Source organism: Mustela nivalis, assembly GCF_964662115.1.
Source record: "Mustela nivalis genome assembly, chromosome: 19".
In the NCBI taxonomy this organism is placed as follows: Eukaryota; Metazoa; Chordata; class Mammalia; order Carnivora; family Mustelidae; genus Mustela; species Mustela nivalis.
In genome coordinates this window covers 23,115,509-23,140,611 of record NC_139038.1, presented here as the reverse complement: position 1 = coordinate 23,140,611, position 25,103 = coordinate 23,115,509, and the positions used below count along the sequence as shown (strand labels likewise).

General features: G+C 42.1%; 1 long non-coding RNA gene across 1 annotated transcript in view; it reads left to right on the top strand.

Moving 5' to 3' along the window:
- The window catches only part of LOC309855014, a 57,044-nt gene extending 35,486 nt beyond the window's left edge, over positions 1 to 21,558 (top strand). The window contains exons 2-3 of the long non-coding RNA XR_014306564.1: positions 20,517 to 20,659; positions 21,287 to 21,558. This is a non-coding gene — a long non-coding RNA (uncharacterized lncRNA). The remainder of the gene's footprint in view (positions 1 to 20,516; positions 20,660 to 21,286) is intronic.
- Positions 21,559 to 25,103: the final 3,545 nt, after the last annotated feature.

The window sequence follows — 25,103 nt, the reverse complement described above, 5'->3', positions numbered from 1 at the left end:
GGAAACGATTCAGTCTTACCCTTTTCAGTAGGACCTTACTATGATTTGTTGATTTGTTTGTTGTTTTTGTAGATACCCTTTATGAGCTTGAACTGTTCCTAGTTTTTAAAATTTATCAGAAAGGGGTGTTGAAGTCTGTCAGATGCTTTTCTGGGTCTCTTCAGTTGATCATATGTTTTTTCTGCATTGTTCTGTTTATGTAGTGTCTTCTAATACTTGATTTCCAGATACTAAACCAGACGTGTTCCTGGCATATAGTCTCCTTGCTCATGGTATATAATCCTTTTAATATACTGCTGGATTCAATTTGCTAGGAATTTTTGAGGATTTCTGCATCTGTCTTCTTAAGAGAGTTTGGTCTGTAGATTATTTTTTTCCCTCTGATTTCCTTGCTTGGTTTTTGTATCAGGATAATACTGGCTTCATAAAAGTTGTTGGCAAGTGTTCATTTTTCCTTTATTTTCTGAAAGTGTTTGTGAAGAAATAATGGTATTCATTTTTCTTTTTTTTTTAATCACTAGAGATCCTGTAGCCTTTAGTAAATTAACAAGGACATAATATGAACAGGTGTATGCTAAAAAATTAGACAACTTAGAAGAAATAGAATACTCAGCAATAGAAAGGAATAAGGTATTGATCTATATGCAGCAACTTGGATGACTCTCCGGAGAATTGTGCTGAGTGAAAAAAGGTTCTGTACTTTGTAATTCCATCTATATAACATTTTGAAATGACAAAATTCAGAAATGCAGGGCTTTGTGCCAGGGAATAGGAATAGTGGGGAGTAGGTAAGTAAGATTCTAATAGTAAATCAGGAAGAACCCCTTGATGGTGGAATTTTTCTGTTTCTTGACTGCTGGTGGTAGATACATGAATCTACACATGGGTATTCATTTTCCTTGAAATGTTTGCTAGAATACACCAGTGTAGCCATCTGACCTGACCTTAATAGGAAGTTTTAAATGACTAATTCGATTTCTTTACTTGTCATAGGGCTGTTGAAATTTTCTGTTTCTTCATGAGTCCAGCTTTTTTTAAAATTATTATTATTTTGGGGGGGGGGTGCCTGGGTGGCTCAGTGGGTTAAGCCGCTGCCTTCGGCTCAGGTCATGATCTCAGGTCCTGGGATCGAGCCCCGCATCGGGCTCTCTGCTCAGCAGGGAGCCTGCTTCCTCCTCTCTCTTTCTGACTGCCTCTTTGCCTATTTGTGATCTCTCTCTGTCAAATAAATAAATAAAATCTTTAAAAAAAATTAAAAAAAATTTTTTTGTTTTTAATGACTCTATTAACTTATTAGAGAGTGAGAGAGAGTGCACAAGCAGGGGGCAGGGCAAAGGGAGAGGGAGAAGCTGAAGCAGACTCCCCATGGAGCAGGGAGCACAATCCGTGGATCAATCCCAGGACCCCAATATCATGATCTGAACCGAAGTCAGACACTTATCCAGCTGAGCCACCCAGGTGCCCTCAGCCCCCCCTTCTTTTTCCCCAAATGGGGCTTTACTGGAACACACCCATGCTCATTGATAGATTCTTTAGGGATGCTTTGATACAACATGGCAAAGTGGAATCCTTGGGATAGAGACTGAATAGCACATAAAGTCTAAAGTATTGACCATGTGGCCCCCTTATAGAGAAGCTTACTGGCCCCTCTTATAGAGCATAAGGTTTTTTGGGAATGCATCTGTTGCACAGTAGGAAATATGCCTATATTTAATGAGCATCTGTTAGGTTGCACCATATAAATTGCCACTTGTGTAGGTCAAAAATGGCCAGATATTGGTACTTACAGATATGGTCCAAACATAGGAAAATGAATGGAGTACAATCTGTGCCCTTAAGGACACGCACACACATATACACGCACAGGCACACATGCTGCTGCTGTCTGTGAATGTAGGAATTGTTATTCTGGAGGCACAAACTCAGGATTACAGGAGCACAGAGTAGCGTGTGCACAGTTCTTACCAGTAAGGGTGAGGGAAAGGGACTAGAAGCTTGGGAGGCCTCCAGAGAAGTGGCTGTGTTTCTGGCTGCTGTGCCTTTGAGCTGTACTTCATGGCACATGTAGGATTTGTATCAGGTAAAAAGAAGCATTTTCCAGAGTTTTCCTCAGGGGTGGGGGTGGGGTTGACATTGAGCTATACGAAACATGCTACATTTCTTTCCTTCAAACAGAATTGGAATTCTTCTTGGAAAACAGTTGCTTAGAATTAGAGGTTATTAAAGATCAAGTGAGCATGACTCCCCAATTTTTAGGTGAAGGTTGGAGGCAAAGTGATTTGTTCAAGGTCTCCCTGCTGTTGACCAGTTTTTTAATTTATTTTATTGGCAAGTCTAGAGCCTATGTCTTCTAAGCCCCAACTCAAGGCAATATCCATCGGGCCACTTGGATGTACAAGGCAACAGAGTCAGAGAAATCACCTATTAGGGACACTGGTGGCAGACAGGCCTGCATTTGAGTTCTGGCTCTGGCACTTACTGAGTCTGTTACTTATCACAGGGTTTGTGAGCCGGAGTTGACTTCTACACAGATCTCCCAGAGTAGAGGGTCAGAGAGCTCAGAGTTTGAAACCAGACTCTCTTGAGTTACATCCCAGCACCACTACTCTTATTAGCTGTCTGATCCTTGGCACATTTGTTAACCTCCCTGGGCTGGTAGTATAGAGATAATACTAATACTTACCTCACTGAGCTATAGGACTGAGTGAGTTTAGGAATAAAGGCACACATTTATTTAAGAATAAAGGCACACAGGAAAATGCCTGGGACATATTAAGCACTGCATGCTAGCATTATTAGAAGAAAAGCAGTAGATTAGGAAGTCTGAGTTGCTCAGTCGATTATGAAACATGTGCCTTCGGCTCAGGTCATGATCTGAGAGTCCTGGGATCCAGCCCTGCAATGGGCTTCTTGCTCAGCAGGGGGCCTACTTCTCCTCTGCTACCGGTCCCCCTGCTTATGCTCTCTCAGTCTCTCTCTCTCTCTCTCTCACACACAAATAAATAAATAAATAAGATTGTTCAAAAAAGAAAAGAAAAAAGTGTATCCTAGGATTATTCTAAGAATGAAGGAGGGTAATTTAGGTGAACCTTTTTCCAAACCTGTAGAACAATACAAGTAGAAGGTATTTTTATTCTGTATGTGAATTGAAAGACTAGCATCCTGGAGATTGAAGTTGATGACTGTCATTTCTTACAGCCTTACAATTTGCCAGGGACTTGACTTCTATTATTTAAACATCACAAGACCCAGAGATGGTTCTTAGTTTTGGCTGACAATTGTGACTGTGTAGCAGAGTCTAGGAGGGCAGTGACAGCAGACTCTGGGGCCAGGCTGTCTGGGTCTAATCCTTGCCAGTGACCACCTCAGTCTGGATGACTGAGCCACAGAGTGAGAGGGAGGCGGGAGGCTGGACCCTCAGTGGGCAGAGTGGGCAGGGGGTGTGTGACTGGGAGGCAGGGTAGTGCCACCAAGGGGGCAGCACCTGCTCTTCACCCCTGGGAACCTGGCCCTTAGCTGTTCAGTGGGTGGGGGCTTGTCTTTCTCTTCACCTTCAAGGGGACAGTCCCATCACCTTTGAAGAACTTACATTTGAAGAACACATTTGAAGAAATTATACTGCTTATTCACACTTACTTTTAAGACTTATAATAAAGCCACAGTAATCAAAGTCTTGGCATAAAGGTAGATCAGTGAAACAGAATAGAGTCCAAAAATAGAGCAATCACAGCAAGTACTGTCAATTGATTTCTGCCCAGAGTGTCTAATCTGTTTAGTGGGGGAAAGGGAAGACTTTTTGGTGAATAATTCTGGGTAAACTGGTTATTCAAGTGGAAGCAAAACAGACCTTGACCCTGACCTCATTGTGTACACAGGCATTAATTTGGGATGGATCATAAACCTAAATATAAAACTTTGCACCAGGGGTACCTGGTTTGCTCAGTCCCTGAAGGGTCCAGCTCTTGATTTTGGCTCAGATCGTGGTCTCAGGGTTATGAGATTGAGCCCTGTGTCCAGCCCCATGCGGAACCCCATCTGGAGTCAAGCACTGTGTTAGGCTTCACACTCAGTGGGGAGAGTGCTTGAAATTCTTTCCCTCTTCCCCTCCTGCATGCTCTATCTCAAATAAATAAATAAATAAATAAATAAATGTTAAAAAAAAAAAAAAAAGGAAAGAAAAGCTAGAACCATAAAAGTTTCATATGAAAACAAAGGAAAATAACTTGACAACCTTGGGGTGTACAAATGTTTTGTATGGAGAACACAAAAATGCTAATTAGAGAGAAAAATTGATACACTAAGAAAATGAATGGGCAAGAGAGTGAGAAAACATTCAGAATACATGTTCTTAAATTTTTTTTTTCTCTAAGTACTTCAGCATTATTCAGATCCATGGCATCCTATTACATGGATTTTGGTGCATTTGTGAATGGGATTAATTCCTTCATTTCTCTTTCTTCTGTCTCATTGTTAGTGTGTAGAAATGCAGCTGATTTCTGTGCATTGAGTTTTATATTCTGCCATGTTGCTGAATTCTTGTATGAGTTCTAACAATTTGGTGCTTGTGACTTTGGGGTTTTCCCCATAAAGCATCATGTCATCTTCAAAGAGTGAGTTTGACTTCTTTGCCCATTTGGATGCCTTTTATTTCCTTTTATTGTCTGATTGCTGAGACTAGGACTTCTAGTTGAACAACTATGGTGAAAGTGGGCATATGTTATGTTCCTGACCTTACAGAAAAGCTCTCAGTTTTTCCCCACTGAAAATGATATTCACCATGGACTTTTCATAGATGGCTTTTATGTTATTGAGGTATGTTCCCTCTGTCCCTGTGGAGTTTTAATCCAGAAAGGATGCTGTGTATTGTCCAATGCTTTATCTGCATCAAGTGAGAGGATCATATGGCTCTTGTCCTTTCTTTTATTAATGTGATATGTTATGTTGATTTGATTTGTGAATTTTGAAGCACCCATACAGCCCAGGAATAAATCCCACTTGTTTGGGGTGAGTAGTCCTTTTAACATTACTTCTGTGGGGTCTTTGTCCAGTTTGGGGATCAAGGTCATGCTGGCCTTACAGAACAAGTATGGAAGTTTTCCTTCCACTTCTGTTTTTTGAAACAGCCTCAGAAGAATAGGTGTTAGTTTTTCTTTAAATATTTGGTCAAATTCCCCTGGGAAACCATCTGACCCTGGACTCTTGTGTGTCGGGAGATTTTTGATCACTGCTTCAATTTCCTTGCTGGTTATGGGTCTTTCCAGATTTTCTATTTCTTCCTGATTCAATTTTAGTAGCTTATAAGTCTCCAGGAATGCATCTGTTTCTTCTAGATTGCCTAATTTGTTGTTATGTAGTTGCTCATAATATGTTCTTAAAATTCTCGGGGCGCCTGGGTGGCTCAGTGGGTTAAAGCCTCTGCCTTCGGCTCAGGTCATGATCTCAGGGTCCTGGGATGGAGCCCACAACAGGCTCCCTGCTAAAGAGCATCCTAATGAAATGAATGGGTCAGCCAGGAATTTAAAGAAGAATTTTAAAACTTCATGGAAACAAATGAAAATGTAATAAAAAGTTAAGATAACAAATTATCTTAGCATGCTAGCTAGACTACCGGTCTTTGATTAATCCACCTAGGATTTAAAGAGTTGATGAGGGGCGCCTGGGTGGCTCAGTGGGTTAAAGCCTCTGCCTTTCGGCTCAGGTCATGATCCCGGGGTCCTGGGATTGAGCCCCTCATCGGGCTCTCTGCTCAGCAGGGAGCCTGCTTCCTCCCCCCGCCACTCTCTCTCTGCCTGCCTCTCTGCCTACTTGTGATCTCTGTCTGTCCAATAAATAAATAAAATCTTAAAAAATATATATGTTCTTAAAGTTCTTTGTATTTCCTTGGTGTTGGTCGTGACCTCTCCTCTTTCATTCATGCTATTATTCTGGGTCATTTCCCCTTTCTTTTGGATAAGTCTGGCTAGGGGTTCATCAATATTAATAATTTCAAAACCAGCTCCTAGTTTCATTGATCTGTTCTGCTGTTCTTCTGGTTTCTATTTCATTGATTTCTGTTCTAATCTTTACAATTTCTCTTCTTCTGCTTGGTTTAGGCTTTATTTGCTCTTCTTTTCCCATCTCCTTTAGGTATTAGGTTAGCTTATGTATTTGAGACTTCTTGTATTTTTTTTAAGATTTTATTTTTTTATATGACAGGCAGAGATCACAAGTAGGCAGAGAGGCAGGCAGATAGAGAAGTGGAAGCAGGCTCCCTGCTGAGCAGAGAGCCTGATGCGGGGCTCAATCCCAGGACCCCGGGATCATGACCTGAGCCGAAGGCAGAGGTTTTAACCCACTGAGCCACCCATGTACCCCAGAGATTTCTCGTATTTTTTTTTATAAAGGTTTGCATTGCTATGTACTTTCCTCTTAGGACCACCTTTGCTATATTCCAAAGGTTTTGAACACCTGTGTTTTCATTTTCATTTGTTTCCATGAAGTTTTAAAATTCTTCTTTAAATTCCTGGCTGACCCATTCATTCTTCATTAGGATGCTCTTTAGTCTCCAAGTCTTTTTCCAAATTTCGTCTTGTGATTGAGTTCCAGTTTCCCAGCATTGGGTCTGAAAATACGCAGATAATAATCCAAGTCTTTTGGTATCAGTTGAGACCTGATTTATGACTCAGTGTGTGATCTATTCTGGAGAATGTTCCATGTGCACTGGAGAAGAATGTGTATTCTGTTGCTTTAGGCTAGAATGCTCTGTAAGTATATATCCCCTAAGTCCCTCTGATCCAGTGTGTCATTCAGAGCTCTTGTTTCCTTGTTGACCTTCTGCTTAGATGATCTGTCTATTCTGTGAATGGGGTGTTGAAGCTCCCTACGTTTATTGTATTATTATCAAAATGTTTCTTTAATTTGGTTATTAATTGGCTTATATAATTGGCTGGTCCCAAGTTAGCATAAATATTTATAATTCTTAGACCTTCTGGTTGGGTATAGACCCTTTAAGCATGCTATAGCATCCTTCTTCATCCCTTACTACAGTCTTTAGTTTAAAATCTAATTTGTCTGATATAAGGATTGCTATCCCAGCTTTCTTTTGAGGTCCGTTAGCATGATAAATAGATCTCTACCCCCTCACTTTCAATCTGGAGGTGTCTTAAGGTCTAAAATTGTAGATAGCATATCTTTAGATAGCTTATCCAATCTGATACCCTGTGTCTTTTTTTTTTTTTTCCAAAGATTTTATTTGTTTCTCAGAGACAGAGAACGAGCACAAGCAGGCAGAGTGGCAGGCAGAGGCAGAGAGAGAAGCAGCCTTCCTGCCAAGCAAGGAGCCCAATGCAGGACTTGATCCCAGGACCCTGGGATCATGACCCCAGCCAAAGGCAGCAGCTTAACTGACTGAGCCACTCAAGCATCCCACCCTCTGTCTTTTGGTTGGAGCATTTAGCCCATTTACATTCAGAGTAACTATTGAGAGATATGAATTGAGTGCCATTTTATTACCTCTAAAGTCTGTGTGTCTGAAGATTGTCTCTGTTTCTTCCTGATCTCTCTTACTTTGGGGCTCTCTCCTTCCTTTGAAGATCCCCCTCTAATATTTTTTTTACAGGGCTGGCTTTGAGTTTCTGTTTGCCAAAAAGCCCTTTATCTCTCCTTCTCTTTTTTCTTTTTTCCATTCCAATTAGTTTCTTATTTTATCAGCTCTTCTTTTTGTCTTTTTAAATTTTCATTTTCTACATTTTCATTTTCTACATCTTTCCATTCTGAATGACAGCCTTGCTGGAGAAAGTATTCTTTGCTGTATGTTCTCATTTACTACCCCAAGGATATCATGCCAGCCCTTTCTGGCTTCCCAGGTCTCTGATTAGGTCTGCTGCCAGCCTAATGTTGCCATGCCTGTAGGTTAGGAACCTTTTGTCTTGAGATGCTTTCAGGATTTTCTCTTTGTCTCTGAAAATTTGTGGGCTTCCCTACTATATGACACAGTATTGATCTATTTTTATTGATTTTGAAAGGGGTCATCTCTACCTCTTGAACTTGTATGCCTGCATTCTTCCCCAGATGAGAGAAGTTTCCAGCTATGATTTGTTTGAATATACTCAGTCTCATTCTCTCTTTCTCCCCTGGGACCACAAAAATTCTAATATTGTTTCACATTATGGTTTTACTGATTTCTTGAAGCTTCCCCTCATGGTCCATTAGTTGCTTTTCTCTCTTTTCCTCAGCTTCCTTCCTTTCCATTCACTTGTCTTCTATGTCATTTCCTCTCTCTTCTGCCTCATGTACTGCAGCTGTTAGAGCATCCAGTTTAGACTGCATCTCAAAGCATTTTTAATTTCAGCCTGATTACATGTTATTTCTGCACTAAGAGATTTTTCTAGTGTCTTTTATGTTTTTTTTTTCATGCCCAGCTAGTAACATTATAAACATTATTTCAAATTCCAGCTTTGACATTTTACTTATACCCCTATGGATTAGATCTATGGCAGAGAGTATTTCCTCTGGTTCTTTATTTTGTTGTGAATTCTTCCTCCTATTCATTTTGCCAAGAGAAGAATCGATGAACAAGAGAGCAAAATAAAAAATATCAACCATGATCCAGGCAAAAAACACACTAGTGAAATTCAAAGAGGTCAGAAACCAAAAACTAAAGAAAAAAAATGTGGGGCCAGGGAGGGCAAGGTGAAAAGAGAATATAATTTCCCAGGTGGTCAAACCTCCAGGAAGTACTGGGTGTATTTTGGTCTGTTTGTTAAGACACCAAATCCCAAAAGTGTAAAATCACCAAAATTACATACAAACATAAAGCTGAATACAGTGAAAGGAAGCAAAAAATGAAGAATATATCTAAAAAATGTAAATGTAGAAAATGAAAATTTAAAAAGACATATAAAGAAGAGTTGATAAAATAAGAAACTAATTGGAATGGAAAAAAGAAAAAAAGAAAAGGAAAAATTTTAGACTGAAAGATCAAAACCTTTGAATTCTATTTACTGTTTTCCCCCAGTGTTGGAATTTTGCACTCCTCTGTGCTCCTAAACTTGGTGTTCACCTGTTCTTCCAGGTGTTTTCTGGGGAAGGGGCCTGCTGTGCTGATTCTCAGGCATCTCTGCCGGGGGCAGTTATACCGCGCCTTGCCAGGGGGCCAGGCCAATGTAAACTGCTTCTGGTTGCTCTGTGCCGCTCTTGTTCCCTGAAGCCTTTGTGGGCCACTTTAGAGGATGAAAATAAAAATGCCTGGGCCCCAATTTCCAGCCCCAGAGTGAAAGATCTTGGTCCACTCTTCTCAGTAAACCGTCAGGGATAAGCAGTCTTCACTTTTGTGTGTACCAGACCCTGCAGTCTCCTGTGGCTCGTGCCTGCCCCAGTCCTCCTGGGAGAAGGCAGAAGGTCACCGATTTTTCTGTCCTGCAGCGCCCCCACAACAGCTACTGCCCAGCCTAGCCACGGTTTGCGGATTATGGCAAACCTTGTTGAGAAACCCCTGCTCTGGCCCCTGACCCTATCCAATTTTCCCACTCCAATGCCTGGGAACTCTGCCGGCTAAGACACCCCATGCTTCCTGTGACCCCAGAGGTCCTGAGACCACACTGCCCCACCTTGGATTCTGCCCCACCTCACCACCTGAGTAAGCAAATCTCTCATTGGAGCAGATTTCTAAATGTTCTGATTTTATGTTTTAGGGCTACATCACTTTCCTATGGCCGGCTTACACAGGCTCCCGCTCTACACAGAGGATCTTCCCACATATCCCTGCAGATTCATTTCTCGGCACCTCCTACATTGCAAAAAGTGGTCACTTTTCTATCTGTAGAATTCCAACAATTATTTCCTTATGTCTCAGGTTGAATTCATAGGTGTTCAGAATTATTAAATAGTTATCTAGCTAAATTCAAGGGACCAGATAAAATGAGGTCCCCTACCAGTCCACCATCTTGCCTTTCTCCCTCAGTTTATTACTTTTTTTTTTTAATCTTATTTATTTGACAGAGACAGAGATCACAAGTAGGCAGAGAGGCAGGCAGAGAGAGGGGGAAGCAGGTTTACCGCTGAACAGAGAGCCAGATGCGGGGCTCGATCCCAGGACCCTGAGATCATGACCTAAGCCGAAGGCAGAGGTTTAACCCACTGAGCCACCCAGGTGCCCCAGTTTATTACTTTTTTAAAAAAGATTTATTTAGAGAGTGAACGGGGATGGGGGAAGGGCCAGAGGGAGAGAGAATCCTGAAGCTGACTCCGCTAAGCAAAGAGTCCAACATGGGGCTCGATTCAGGATCCTGAGATCATGACCTGGACCTAAACAAAGAGTTGGCAGACTGAGCCACCCAGGTGCCCCTCCATTTAGTTTAAATGTTAAAGACATTTATTAATTCACAAGATATCCAATGAGGGGCAGAGCAGGCTCCAGGCCGGCAATAACTTGGCATGCCTCTAGGGACCCAGTCTCCTTCCACTATTTCTCCTTGACCCAGCCTCAGGGTAACTCACAGCTGCCAGAAGACCTTCAGTGTTAATCTGGGCTTCAGTTCCCTGGTTTATAACACTAAAACTTTGGTTTCTTGTACAGTAGACTGGGGAGAGTTTAGGCTACTACAGCATTTTCCAGGTTGTATAGACCAGAGCAGCATTTTCTATGTTGTAGCTATTGTATTTATTGATTCCTGGTTTTCCCACTATGACCTGCTTAAAGAATGTGGAAGGACTGGTAGGTGATACAGAGCCACAGGAAATGATTACTCATTTATGAATTTGAGGAAATATTGTTAGGAAGCAATCCTGGATCTCCTTTTCTATGGACACAGAACTTGTGGTTGAGCAGTTTTCTGACTGGCTCTTGCCAGTGAGTTTGCTGAGGGAATAAATGGTGGCAGGTCTTTTAGGTGAGGTATGAGGTGAGGTTCTGTGCTCTGTAGGGTCCTGGGAAATGAGTTATGTACATGAGCAAAGAGAGTGAAGAAATGGCCACTGTGCGGAGGATGAGGGGCTGTGTATGTGAGCACCAAGATTGGATGGCTGAGTCCGCTGCTGAGATTTATAATGGAGCATGAAATGTGCCCCAGTTGACCATTGGAGGTAGCTGATTGTCCTCCTTGACCTGGTTCCTGAGAACTGGGCCAGAACCTACTGACCTCGCCTCACCTGCTTCCTTTCCTCCCTTCCAAGTCTGCAGTAAGCCTTGGATACTGGCATGATCTTTCCATCTAGCATTTTGTAAGACTATCTAAGGAGAGGAAGACAACCGAAATTAACAGAGGCAAGTGACCCCATCCCTCTCAGTGTCCCCTTCCTGGCCCAGAGGCCCGAGGTTTTAGGGACTCATTCTTCAAAAGAGAGAGTTAGTGTTCACGTTCTCCAGTGGCATATGAAAGTGCTCATTTCCCAACATCTTCAAAAACACTGTATTAGGAACCTTTTCAGTGTTGTTAATCTGATATGTGAAAAATGGTATCTTATGGTAACTTTATATTTCTCTCATTTTGGGGTTGAAGTTGAAAATCATTTTATATGCTTAAGAGCCATTTATGTTGTACTGTGAGCTGTTAAGTAAGGGATTACTTTCTTGACCTTATTAAGATGGTAGTAACACTATTAAGCTCTGCAGCCTCTAGCAAGCAGTGAAAGGATTTGAGATGGGAGGGTGACTCAGTCTCACCCAGATTGTGAAATTAGCCAAATGACCCTGGTCCTTGGGCATGCAGGGAATCCTGGCCCTAAAGATGGAGCCTAGGGGTAGATTCTGTAAAAAAGACAGACAGTTTTAAGTGGTGGTCCCTGACAATAAGGACATGGACCTTACTTTGAGCTGAGCATGAACTAAGGCTTTAGGAAGATGGAGCCAGGCCTGCCTAAGAGGCATGAAGCTTCCCTCCTGGGTCCCTGAGGCAACTTTCCTAACCAGAGGCAGGGACCCACCTTGGAGCCCTGGGGAGCTGGGTGCCTCAGGCAGCATGGAAGCAGCCTGCCTGCCTTCTTCCTCTGCCTGGGCTGGCATGTCCAGGCTGCAGTACACTGTAGAGTGCTTCCCAAATAGGGTGTGGTGAGCATCTTTAAAGTTTTTGTTTCAATATCCAGTCTGTTGTGGACAATATTCTATAACATACAATAAAAATGATTTCTAAGAAATAAAATGCAAGGTAACATGTAAAGTACAAGCTCAAATTATTTATTAGGAGAATCAATACACATAGAACTCCTATATCACCTTGCAGTATGTTTCTAAATGCTACTCAAATTTCATTCTTAAGATAGTTCTACTTTAAGCAATAGGACTTGAGGGCACAGATTTTATTTTCCTTTCCCCCTCTTTTATTTCCCATCTCCTTTACCCCACCTCCCCACCCTGGAGCTGAACAAGTCCATTTATTCAGCAACATGTGCTTGTACCTTCCCCTCCTGCAGAGAGTCTGTGTAGCCATTTTATAACCATAGATGCTTTTACCCACAGAGGATGGAGATGAAGGAAACAGGGTAAGAGATAAAGGCCTTTTTTATTTATTGACCACATTTCGTGATCTGAAAATATTATTTTGTCACCATCTCACATTTTGAGTTTTATCTGAGTCCTAAGCAGTTTGTACTGGGCCACAAAAAAGCATATTTCAAAGAGGAATATTAAGATCTGATGTTTTGATGTAAAACACTTGTCCCATGGGACATTTTAATTTTGAAAGATTTTATTTATTTATTGGATAGGGAGAGCATGAGAGGCAGAGGGAAAGGGAAAAGCAGGCTCCCAGCCGAGCAAGGAGACTGATGTGGGGCTTGATCTCAGGCAGTCAAAGGCAGACAGTTAACTGACTGAGCAACCCAGGTGCCCCACAAGGCATTTTATTTGTAAGATCATTATTTCTACCATTAAATCATTAAATAGATTCTACTTACTTTGGTTCCAGCAGCTTCAAATTAAAAAGAAACAACAACAACAAAAAAAAAAAACAAAGAGAATGTGGAAAGTCCCTATTTCTCCCATGAGTCCACAGATAAATTGCTGACCCTGAAGAAGAGCAGCAGAATCTTCATTTGCTCTTCTGGGGTGGGCTGTGCAGGGATGATTTCCAACCTCACTGAGGGATAGCTGGTCTCTGTGTCTCTCTCAGAATATTTTCCTCAAGTCCATTCTCTCAGGTAGCTGATAAAGCATTTCAACTGAAGACAATGTCATTGTAAAGTTCTAAATTTAAGGCTGGGATGGAGACCACTTTCTGGAGATTAAAGGTAAATGAACATTCGCCCTCTTCTTTCCCGAATTGTTTCATTTGTGAAGGTGGCCCCCGGTTCAAAATGTTAAAAATATATTCAGAGGGAATGCAGTGACTGCCTGTCTTGTGCCCCTGTCCCCAGCTGCTTGTACCTGCTGCCACTGTCAGCCAAGTACTTGATGTCACCGGGGCCCTGATGAAGGATGGGTGCGTGGCTTCTCATCCTTTGCTGTTACAAACACGGGTTCTGATAAAAACCCTTGTAGACATGTCCTCTGCATGTGTGGAAAACACTGCCAGTGGGATTATAAGCCCCAGAGCCTCTGCATCTGCTGTATTAATGGTCACAAAGATTTTATGGTCATCATGACAGTGTCTTCAGTACAGTTTAGAGATGTGCAAGGCTGGTGATAGTGATATGACACAGAGGCCTTTTGTAGCTATTCCCTGATTTGATCCCTCACCCGCTCTGTTAACAAGTAAAAACAGGTATAACTATACTCACAGGAAAGGAAACAAACCCAGTTAGTGGCAGAACAAGGACCAAATGGACTGAAGCTCCCACAAGAAAAAGCTAGATGCTTTTCCACAGTGGACCAAGTCAGTTTTATGACCTGCAAAGATTTTTCTGTGTTGGTGGCCAGGGATTTGGCCTAGGCCATTTCCTGGGGGGAGTAGATGGCAGTGAGGCTTCTTTCCTGGGCCACATCTTCAATTTCACCAGAGATATCCTGAGGAAAGGAACTTTCCATAGCAATGACACAGACCTTGCTGATGTCAACTGGGCAGAGTAAGACATCAACAGACTCTCCAAATGAGATCCTAACACTGGAAGCAGAAGTGACATACTAGAAGAACTTGTCCCAGTCTTCATCCCAGGGACCTAATAGCTTAGACTCAAATACAGTCTGGAAACTGAAGAGCACCAGGGATAGAACAGCACTGGATGAGGGGGTTGAATGACAACCATCGTGCTATTGCAGAATGCTCATCAGGAGAAACTGGCAGACATCAATGAGGGGCACTGCGAGCAACTAATCAATTGTGAAAAATGGATGGAAGACGTACAAAATCAAGACTCTGCTGGGAATGTAAAAAAATGGCTTACTTGAAGAAAGGGAAACCAAGCTTAGAAGGTTGAAGCAACAACTTGCAGAGATGCAGCAGCTGAATGACAGTTTAATCAATGTTGCATCTGATCTCAGAGCAAAACCCCAAAAGTTACTTTTGGAGCTCTAAGATGTAAGACATCAACTGAAAGAATCTATTCTGTGGAACAACAAGGATTCTCTGGAAAACAACATTGCTGTGAGGGCTCTAAAAATAGGGAAAGGACAGTTACTAGCAAAATTGTGTGGGCCCAAAAAGAAGCTGTTGGAAGAGACAAACAAGTCTGAGCAAATTTTCAAAGAATTGTCCCTGGTGGAGCATACACATTTCATTCAACTCGGTCAAGAGAAAGATCTGGAAATACTATACCTTCAAAAGAGGATCAAGCAGATGGATGCCAACCATAAAGAAACAAAAAAACTGCTGTCCTCTGCTTTGGAGGAGCAGAAGCAATAGACACAACACATTAAAGAGAAAGACATGTATATTGAAGAGCTTAGAGAAAGGCCAGAGCTTCAGGAGGAATTCCGTAAATCGACCAAAACCTTAAGAAGCAATGGCATTTTACAACCGTCTGTGGAGGACAAAGACATTTGTCCCCCACCTGGAACAGACAAAAATCCTCATGTGAATGTGGACCTGGAGTGGCTAAGACAACAGAGTCTCACTGTCCCTGTAGTTGACCCTAAAGTCTTAGATGAGATCATTGAACTTGGTGTGAGGTCTTTCAACTCAAGGAGTTAAAACATGATCTTGGGGTGCCTGGGTGGCTCAGATGGGTAAGCAGCCTCCTTCGGCTCAGGTTGTGATCCCGGGGTCCTGGGATCAAGTTCTGTGTCAGGGTCCCTGCTCAGCAAGGAGCCCCCTTCTTCTCACTCTGCCTGCTACTCCCCCTGCTATTCTCTCTCTTTTTGTCAAATAAATAAATAAAAATTTTTAAAAGGAGGATCTCAAGGAGGAAGTAAAAGAACAACCAGAGATCATTGACAACCAACAGCAGGGGAACATAGGACTGCTGCAATCTTTACAAGAGCAGAAGCAGAAAGCAGACCACCTTCATACCAACAGGAGATGAATGTTAAACATACTCAGCTTTCAGTGAAAGACAAGCAGATTCAGAATTTGCAAGACACTATAGAACAGATGAAAGCCTGGTTGCCTGACAAAAATCGTCCTGTGAACAAAGACCTGTAGCGACTGAAACAACAGAGTCACACTGTCCCTCTGGTTGACCTAAAATCCTAGGCGAGACTGTAAAACTGGAGTGTGACGTCTTTCAACTCAATGAGTTAAAAGATGACCTTGAGGGGGAAATAAAAGAGCAATAGATCATTGACAACCAGGAGCAGGGGAAGGTAGCACTGCTTCAATCTTTACAAGAGCAAAAGCAGAAAGTGACCATCTTCAACACCAGCAGGAGCAGATGAATATTGAAGATGTTCAGCTCCTTTCAGCAAGACAAGCAGATTCAGAATTTGCAAGATACGATAGAACAAATGAAATCCCAACTGCCTGACAAAAGCCTACACATTCCAACAGAACACTGTGATGATACTGAAGTGACAATTCAGCCTCTGACTAGAGAGAATGGAAGTGAAAAACCACGATTTATTAGAAGAGGAAGAAGTTTAACTTTTTTAGAGTGATCAAGGAGCAAGAAGTCATTGAATGCACACCTACAGGAAACATCAATGTGGATTCAGAAGTAAATCAATTAAAGCAACTGTAAGTATAACTAGCTTTACGAGAATGAGAAGTAGTGGAAGGAGCTTAAATCCCAAGGCCACACCAAGACACTCTGGGCATTGGAGTCTGCTCTCCCTCTCAGTGACTATCTTGTGAGTTAATAAATGTCTTTACCATTTAAAGGAAATGGAGGGGCACCTGGTAGGCTCATCAGTTGAGGCCAACTCTTGGTTTTGGCTCTGGTCATGATCCTGGGGTCCTGGGACCGAGCTGTGCATCAAACTCCTCAGTGAGGGGGCTGTTCCAGGATATTCTCTCCCTCTGCCCCTCTCTCCCACTCTCTCTCAAATAAATAAATCTTTTAAAAAATAAACCAAATAGAGTTGTTCTTCTGTTACTTACACACTGAAACATCCTAAGTGATATTCTAAATGTATTAACCCATTTCTGTTCCCTTGATGAATAAGCTCAAAGCAGGAGGGTGTGTGTGTGTGTATGTGTGTGTGATGTCACCCGGCCCAGTTCTGAGCTCACAGAAGCAGACAGATACTATATCTTCTCTTCATATCCATGGACAAAACGAACTGCTGCCTTGACTACAGTCGGTGCTAATGCTGTACAAACATGTCCCCCCACCTCATCTCCCACATCCATGTTTCCACATCAGCAGACACCTGTAAGAAAGCACATACCCTTGGCGACTCAAGGCAATAAGTCAACACTGAAACACAATAAGGGACAAAATTACCTACAAGCCCAGATTGTCCAAGGAAAACTGACCCACAGAGTTTTAAGAGTAAACAGGATCCATTGTCTAGTAGTGCTTTTCAAACAAAGAATTGCTACCCATCCATGTCAGAAGATCAATGTAATTAATAAACTAAAAGGAGTTAGACCCAGAAACATCTTAAGTATTACCCGGAGCACATGACCTCATTTCCATTTGCTTGATGAGTAAGCTGAAAGGGGCAGGGTGTGTGTGCTTGTGTGTGCATGTGTGAGTGCAGGGTGTGTGTGTGTGTGTGAGAGAGATATCCCCCTGCTAGGTCTGAGTTCCCAGAAGCAGATAGTCTGGAGCCTTTATAAACCGATAACGAGTTTCAGGAGAAACTATAAAAGAGGAAACTGAACAGGCCATCCTGGAGGGAAATTACTAAAGTCATCATAAAAGAATATATAAAGGAGGAATTTCCTCCCCCCGCCCTCCAGTAACAGAACCAAAGGAGGGAAGAATTGCTACTGTGCCAGGGCAAGTGGCACCGTCCCCATTGGCTCCACCATCCTATAAGAAGGCGCCATTTAGTGAAAAGGATGAAAAATCATGCTATCATCCATTCAAAAAGGACTCACTGAAGCAAAGTGAGCAGGAGACATAGACGCCTTACATTTTAATTTCCCAATTACTATTAGAGAACATGTCGCTCCAGGACATGATCCCAACAACCCTAATGGTTTCTCTGAGGCCATGCATGAGCCATTTCCCTTCAAGTTATTGAAGGAATTAAAACAGGCAGTACAAAACTATGGAGTCAATTCCCCATATACAACAGGAATCATTCAAGGCATCTGAGAAGAAAATCAACCTATTCTGATTGATGGGTTATTACTAGAAAAAACAGTCTTATCCTCAAGTGAGTTTTTACAATTTAACATGGTGGCAATATCATGCAGAAACAGCAGCTGCCCATAACACAGCTAATAATGTTCCTGTTTCCATGGAGCAGCTCATGGGTGTTGGGCCGTGGGCCTGGCTGCAAGATCAAGTACTAATGAGTGATCAAGCTATTGAGCAGCTCCAACATTGTTGTTTGAGAGCCTGGGAGAGAACAGAATCCCAAGGCGAGAACTGCTCTTCTTTTCAAAAGGTAGCACAGGGTCCTAAAGAACCCTTTACTGATTTTATTGTGGGAATACAAGAAGCTATTAAAAAACAGATAAATTAATCTCAAAGCTGCTGATACTATTATTCAGCTACTGGCATTTGAAAATGCCAAGGCTTATTGTAAAAAAACCTGATTTCACCCTTTAAAGGCAATAAAACATTAACAGACTATATTAAGCTATGCCAAGGAGTGGGGACAGAGACCAAAAAAGCTGATTTGTTAGCTCAAGCTGCTCTGATCACAGGAAAATTTAAAGCACAATGTTTCAACTGTGGGCAGACAGGGCATACAAAAGCTCAACATAGGCAACAAGGAAAATTCTCCCTGCAAAATGCAAGACATGAGCCACCAGGTCTCTGTCCTAAATGCGAAGAAGGAATCCATTGTGCAAATTGATGTCATTCAAATTCCACAAGGATGGATCCCCCTTCAGGGAAACTTACTTTGGGGCAAGCCTTCAACCCCACAAAACAAGGTGGCCAATTCTTCCTTTGAACCCAGATTTCAGACAAATGTACCATTTTAAATTTAAGTAATGCCAGATTAGATATCCCCATTCCCAAAGATCATCTCTTAATGCCTGCCGAGATTCCCACTAAAATTCCAACTAATATTTTTGGCCCTTTACCAAAAGGAACCACTAGGTTACTTTTGGGATGATATGGCCTCACCTCAAAGGGAGTATTAGTCCACACCAGTGTTATTGATTCAGATTATACCAGTGAAATTTCAGTGATGATAACTACTGTGGCTCCATACTGTTTCCAGAAAGGGGACTGCATTGCCCAGTTGCTACTTTTATGCTATTTGCAGGGACAATTTAAAAACATGGAAAGACAAAGAGGCGACCCACAGAATGGGAGAATATATTTGCAAATGACACTACAGACAAAGGACAGATATCCAAGATCTATAAAGAACTCCTCAAACTCGACACTCAAAAAATAGATAATCACATCAAAAAATGGGCAGAAGGCATGAACAGACACTTCTTCAAAGAAAACATATAAATGGCTAATGACATAAAAAAATGTTCATCATCACTAGCCATCAGCAAGATTCAGATCAAAACCACATTGAGAAACCACCTTACTACAATGGTCAAACAAACAAGAATGGCCAAAACTAACAAGACAATAAACAAGCATTAGAGAAGATGTGGAGTATAAGTACTGTTGGTGGGAATTCAATACTGTTGGTGGGAATTCAAGTTGGTAGAGCTGCTTTGAAAAACAGTGTGGAGATTCCTTAAGAAACTAAAAACAGAGCTCCCCTATGACCCTGCAATTGCACTGCTGGGTATTTACCCCAAAGATACAGTGGTAGGGAAAAGAAGGACCATCTGTACCCCAATGTTCACAGCAGCAATGGCCACAGTTGCCAAACTGTGGGAAGAGCCAAGATGCCCCTCTTGGGGCATAATAAAAGAAGATATGGATAAAGAAGATGTGGTCCATATATACAATAGAGTATTATGCCTCCATCAGAAAGGATAAGTACCCAACTTTTGTATCAACATGGACAGTACTGGAGAAGACTATGCTGAGTGAAATAAGCAGAGAGAGTCAATTATATGGTTTCACTTACTTAGTGGAGCATAAGGAAATAAGATGGAGGATTTTGGGTGAAAGACAGGAGAAGTGAGTTGATGTAAATTGGAGGGGGAGATGAACCATGAGAGACTATGGACTCTGAGAAATAAACTGAGTGTTTTGGAGGGGATGTTTGGGAGAGCCTGATAGTGGGTATTAAGGAGGGCATGTATTGCATGGAGCACTGGGTGTGGTACATAAACAATGAATCTTGGAACACTGAAAAAGTAAAATAAAATTGAAAAAAAAAAAAAACCACTCAGTGCTCATCACCACACATTCCCCCCCTTCGTACCCATCACCCGTTACCCCATCCCCCCACCCACCTCCCCTCTGAAACCCTCAGTTTGTTTCCCGGGGTCCAAAGATTCAGTTATTCTAGATCCCTCACCCTCAGTCTAGCTGTAAGGCATGCTGGGAAACTGAGCATCTCACCTGGTGAGCTTCTACAGTTGGAGACCCACTTGGTCTCCCACCACCAAAACTTGTACAGTAAGGGGAAGTCCTCTTTCCAGGTTTTTCTCAAAAGTCACCTTCTCAGTGAGACCACTCTATTTAAAGCTCTAATACCTCCTTCCCCTAGCACTTGTCATCACCCTTCTATGCTATATTTTCCCCCCATGGCTCTTGCCACCATCTCATTATTTACATGCTCATCTAGCTCTCCCTTCCCAAATGTGAGCTCCAGAAGGTGAGAATGCGTGTCTGCTTTATTCACTGCTGTGCCCCCAATGCCAGGAATGGTGTCATGAACACAGTAGGCTCTCAGTGAACACTGTCGAACAAATGAAGGAAGGAAGGAAGGGAGGGAGGAATTCTCCAAACACAGGGAGATCAAAGATCCCGAGAATCCAAACTTTCAACAAATTCTCACTATAAAAAGCCTATGGGAAGGACATATAACAACCTATCTAGGAAATAAATCAGACAGAGCTCCCTAAGGGAAAGGATACTTGAGCTGAGTCTTCAGAAAAGGCAATGCAGACAAATCAAATAAGGAAAGAAACACTGAAGCAGTTAGGTGGAATTCTGAGAATGTGTTGTTTTATATTTCACAGTCGTGGATGCTCCCTAGCCAAGCTCCTGCATCTTTTCTGTATGGAAGAGGCCCTTGTTTGGACCGAGGCAGCATCAGGCTTGACTGTGAAAAGCCAAGATCAGAACGTGGAGGTGGAAAACATCTCACTGAAAGCATCCAAGAGTGAGTTCTTTACAGAATAGAGTGGTAGATTCCAAGGAACACCTGTCACCATGAACAAAAAGGTATTACTCTGAACGTTTTTCCCAAGAAAGGCAATCAGAGCAGTAACAAAATCAAGAATGATCAAACCCAAAGGCAAATGAGTTTATCTCCAGTTTAAAGGTGCTTGTGTTACTACTGGGATAGCTTTTGGTTTAAGTGATCTTACTGCCATAGAACTTTTTGTAATGCATCAAAATGTGTAGGCTGGGAAGGCTAGGTAGGGTAGGTGGCGGGGTTAGTATTTGATGTTCGATTCAGTAAACAGAATTCATCCTTCTACAGAGTCCTTTATAAGAAATACTGCCAGAGGCTTTATGGTCCAACAAGATGGAGTTTGAATGACTTAAGTTATTGGCTTTCAGACTGAATGCACTTTTATGAATATGCTGACTTGGGGCTCCAGTGGCGCAATCGGTTAGCGCGCGGTACTTATATGAATATGCTGACTTGCCCCTGCACTACATGAAGTGATGTACAGCTATTCTCGACATACTTTCTGTCACCACAACTCTTCTGCCTTCAGCTCATTCCCACAGCATCAGGATGACATTAAGTGACAACTTCTGTCGTATTCCCACTACACAGGGAACTGCTCTTGCATCTTTCAATGGATCCCTTCAGAAGGGCAATTCACAAGATTTTGCACAGACACAAGAGAAATAAGGGCGCTTAGAAGGATGAGCTCCCAATGACCACACAGAGGATCAACTCTTCCAGCAAATACCACCAACTCAGTCTCAACTACTGGACAGTTTCCCAGGTCCTAGGGATGTGAATGGGACCCAAAGGCAACCCTGGTATCTTGTGCCTCACCTCATCTCCTTATGGCATTCAAATAAATAGTAATCAATAGGCAATTTACATCTCTGCTGCAGCATTTGCTAAAAATGCCAAGGGAAAAAGTGCACTGCCTTAGTGCACAGCAAAACTCAAAACTCCTCTCCCCGGGCTGTCTCTGTTCTCATCATTCCATACATAGCCCCTGAGACTCACTCATAAATCAAACCCTAGCAGCCTTTCTGCTTTTTCTCACTTCCCTATTTGGTGTCAGCTACTGGCTTCTTCCAGTTTTCCTTTTCTACCATCACCCAGATACTGTGTGAGAAAAGAGAGGAGTAAGCCAAGTGGGCCTGCGGCAGAAACAGATGGCACATATTTACAACTTATATTTTCTTTTATAACTTGTCATTTATCCCTCCTTCAAGGAGTGCCCATTCTGAGCATGGCTGTGTTTTAGTCAAACCAAGGTGTAAAATATTATGTTATCATCTGTGTGTTGATAAATAAGCCTTAGCATTAGTCAAAAAAAAAAAAAAAAAAGAAAGAAAGAAAGAAAGAATTTAACAGTGAGCAAAGAAGATTTAATGTCCTCAAATGTGATCCAGGAATAGCTCCTTTGTGAGAGTGGAGAAAACAGACCTGCTTTTTCCTAATTCCCAATGGCCAGTTTCTTAAAATCAATCTAGGAATCATTTGCGACAACATGGATGGAACTACAGCATATCATGCTTAGCGAAATAAGTCAAGCAGAGAAAGACAACTATCATATGATCTCCCTGATATGAGGAAGTGGTGATGTAACATGGGGGCTTAAGTGGGTAGAAGAATAATCAATGAAACAAGATGGAATTGGGAGGGAGACAAACCATAAGTGACTCTTAATCTCACAAAACAAACTGAGGGTTGCTGGGGGAAGGGGGGTTGGGAGAAGGGGGTGGGATTATAGACATTGGGGAGGGTATGTGCTTTGGTGAGTGCTGTGAAGTGTGTAAACCTGGTGATTCACAGACCTGTACCCCTGAGGATAAAAATATATGTTTATAAAAAAAAATTTTTTAAAAATAAAAATCAATCTAGGAATCAAGACAACAGTTTTTAAGATACACATATCAACACATTTCTTTTCTCAGCATACAGTTAAATAGCACTAAAGACACTATCGTTGTGCAACCATCAACATTGTACATCTGTATTTCTCCACAAGATAAAAAATCTTCCCAAACTGAAACTCTCGTCCTGATGAAACAATGCCTTGTTCTCTCCTCCTTCTGGTCCCCGGTAAGCCCCATACTACTTTCTGTCTCTATTATCTAGATTACTGTAGGCATGTCATAAATGGAATCAGACACTATTTGCTCTTTTCTAATTGGCTTATCTCACTTTATGTAACATCCTCAAGGTCCATCCATGTGGTACCATGGGTCAGAATTTCCTTCCCTTTTAAGACTATAGAATTCTCCATAACAGAAATATGCTACCTCAGTTTATCCATTCATCCCCTGATGGACACACAGGGCACTTCCACCTTTTGTCTATTGAGAATAATGCTACTATGAACATGGGTATTCAAGCCACCATTTTGTTAGTTTGTGGCCAAACTTCTTGTAGTTTTTTTCTTTTAAGGTTTTATCTATTTCTTTACAGAGAGCAAGCACAAACACGGGAAAAGGCAGAGGAGACGGAGAGAAAGGGAATCCCAAGCAGAGTCTCCACTGCACACAGGGCCAACATGGAGCTCTATCCTATGACCCCGAGATCATGACCTGAGCCAAAGTCAAGAGTTGGATACTTCGGGGCACCTGGGTGGCTCAGTGGGTTAAGTCGCTGCCTTCGGCTCAGGTCATGATCTCAGGGTTCTGGGATCGAGTCCCACATCAGCCTCTCTGCTCAGCAGGGGGCCTGCTTCCCTTCCTCTCTCTCTGCCAGCCTCTCTGCCTATTTGTGATTTCTCTCTGTCAAATAAATAAATAAAATCTTAAAAAAAAAAAAAAAAACGAGTTGGATACATCACCCACTGGGCCAGCCAGGTGCTCCTCCAAACTTCAAACTGATTAAGAAACTATGGTATCCATCAAAAGAGAAATGGACAAACAAATGGGGCACATCCATACAATGGAACCCCAGCTGAGTACTGATGGTGTCACCACATGGATGAATTGGGAAAACACTACACTAGATGAAAGAAACCAGTCACAAATAGGTCACATATCAAATTTCAGTTATTTGAAATATCCCAAATAGGTCATCCACAGAGACAGAAAGTAGATGATGGGTTGGCGAGGACTGGAGGGACGGGGCACGGGGAGAAAACTGCTTAATGAGCACAGGGTTTCTTGTCAAAAATGTTCTGGAGCTAGTTAGAGGTGATGGTCACACAACCCTGTACTAAATGCCACTGAATCAGTCACTTTATTTTTCATTATTATTATTATTATTATATTATTATATTATATTATATTATATTATATTATATTATTATATTATTATTTTATTTTTCATTCCAGTGTAGTGAACATGCAGCCCTCTATTGGTTCCAGGTGTACAGCACAGTGATTCAACAGTTCTGTACATCACTCGCTGCTGCCCACGGTAAGTGTCCTCTTAATCCCCTTCAGCTGTTTCTCCCATCCTCCCAGCCACATTTTGCTGCTGCTGTATTGTACTAAGATCGCACAGTCCAGTGTGGGAGCCACTAGCACATGGGGCTGCCAAGTGCTCCACATGTGGTTCATCCAAGCCACAGATATGACGTCAGTGTAAAACACACACTGGAGTTTAATGGCGTAGTATGACCAACCAATGTAAAATATCTCATTAATCCGTTCATACTCATTACATGCTCAAATGACAATATTGTGAATAAACTGAGTGGGTAGGAGAAGAATAAATGAAACAAGATGGGATTGGGAGGGAGACAAACCATAAGTGACTCTTAATCTCAAACTGAAAGTTGAAGGTTGCTGGGGGGAGGGGGATTGGGAGAAGGGGGTGGGGTTATGGACATTGGGGAGGGTATGTGCTTTGGTGAGTGCTGTGAAGTGTGTAAACCTGGTGATTCACAGACCTGTATCCCTGGGGATAAAAATATATGTTTATAAAATATAAAAAAAAAAGAAAAGAAAACAATAATAAAAATAAATAAATAGGGGTGCCTGGGTGGCTCAGATGGTTAAGCCTCTGCCTTTGGCTGAGGTCATAATCTCAGTGTCCTGGGATTGAGCCTCACATTGGACTCTCCCCTAGGGCTTCTCCCTCTCTCTCTCTGCCTGCCTGTCTACTTGTGATCTCTCTGTCAAATAAATAAATAAAATCTTTTAAAATAAATAAATAAATAATAAATTTCATCCATTTCATTATACTGTTTTCAGTTGGTACAGGAAAATTTTAAATTACACATGAGGCTCAAATCCTATTTCTCCAGGCTGGGTCAGGTGAAGGTCTTGGGGTGGAGGGAAGGGAATGGTCAGAGCTTCTCTGACTTCCAGGAGTCCCTTCTGTCCATAGGGGGCAGGTCAGACTGAGCACAGAATTAAGTGGGGGTCACTGCAGAGGAACAAGGAGAAAAGAGCAGGTGGGTGAATGGAGGACAGGAGAGCACCCTGGCCAAGAACTGGAGTTCCCA